This window comes from Mytilus trossulus, unplaced genomic scaffold, assembly GCF_036588685.1.
Source record: "Mytilus trossulus isolate FHL-02 unplaced genomic scaffold, PNRI_Mtr1.1.1.hap1 h1tg000138l__unscaffolded, whole genome shotgun sequence".
In the NCBI taxonomy this organism is placed as follows: Eukaryota; Metazoa; Mollusca; class Bivalvia; order Mytilida; family Mytilidae; genus Mytilus; species Mytilus trossulus.
The window spans coordinates 1,039,245-1,040,920 of NW_026963302.1; positions in this window are offsets into that span (position 1 = coordinate 1,039,245).

The following is a 1,676-nucleotide window of genomic DNA, read 5'->3' on the forward strand; positions in this document are numbered from 1 at the left end:
TCTTTCCTGATGAAACTTATTGTTATTTGATAAATGCATTGAAGTTAAGTTCAAACATTTTTAAAATTATAATTTTAACCAAGTCAAGGAAATGAACTAAATAAAATTAAGTAAACATCGTCGAAAATAGAGTAGAATATTCTAGTTATATACATGGAAATCTGTAATATGACTTGAAAAGGTGGATGCATGGGTAACGACCCTATTTCAAAAAGTAAAATCACAAACATACCGAACTTCGTGGAAAATTCAATTCGGAAAGTCTCTAATCAATTTGCAAAAACAAAACCTCAAACACATCAAACAAATGTATAACAACTGTCATATTCCTAATTTGGTACAGGTATTTTCTTATGTAGAAAATGGTGGATTTAACCTGGTTTTATAGCTAGCCAAACCTCTGAATTGTATGAAAGTCACATATTGAATTTCATTATATTGACAACGATGTGTGAACAAAAACAAATAGACATTATAGGTAAAAATGTCATACAATTGGGAAATATCAGTCAATATAGTGTTGTAATCTTAATCACTATAAAAACAAACAAATATGTTACAAAGAAACGCAACAAAGTCATATAGACAAGGCATATTTATAGAATGAAAGACAAGAAAGAAAAAAATTTAACATACAACAATAAAACAATGACGAGATGTATTAATACAGAGTCACGAAATATGCGATAAAAAACACAAAATGACACACAGACAAAACAAATGAAAATGAAAGACAATCAAATATCAATTAAGTACGAGGAAATGTCCATGCCTTAATGTAACTACAATGTCTCCAACGATAACATAATTCCGACATGTTAGTATTTGTTTTATAACTTCTTTGGCTTTGCCCTCTTATAGATGTCTCAGTATTTTGTTTTCCTACAAGTTTCCAATTTCTAACAAATTTTACATATATTTGACTTATGGTTCCCTTGAATTATCCATCTGTAAAGTCATCATATAAACCAGACTTAAATTGTGTAACCAAGACAAAGAGGTATGTTTGGTTTATGTAAAAAGTAATTTAAAACTCTTACAATTTCATTGATTATTCATTTCATAACAAAACAGATATGCTTACTACATGTGTTAGAAATCACGTACGGAAGAGAACGTTAACGTAACGCAGCATTATTGTATATCCAACGTTGTGTACTTGTGACGTTATCTTGTACTTCAGTCATCAATACAAATTCATACAGTTTAGACGTCTTTGTTATTGCATCCAGTTTTAGTAAAACCACTTTACGATATTGGTGCCGTGACCAGGATATCAAAGTTGGTGACATTGTTCAAATATACGATGAAACTCCCAGGATTAATTGGCAACTAGCTATTATAAAAGAACTTGTTTTTGGACAAGATGGACTCATTAGGTCAGTTATGTTGAGAACGAAAAACGGAATAATTTCAAGGCCAATAAAGAAACTTTACCCTTTGGAAATAAGTACGAATGAAGTCAATATATGTGACACAAAGGAACAGGACAATGATTCGAACACACCCAAAGATCGCGAGGGCAAAACATGTAACGAATCAGGACTTGGACTTCAGGGAGAACTTGAAGCGAAAATTGAACGTTAATTCAAAGTGACATTATATTATGAACTGTGGTAAAAGTTTTAATTTTAATGATGGAATTTAAAGTTAATTTCATTTTATTACTTTAACAG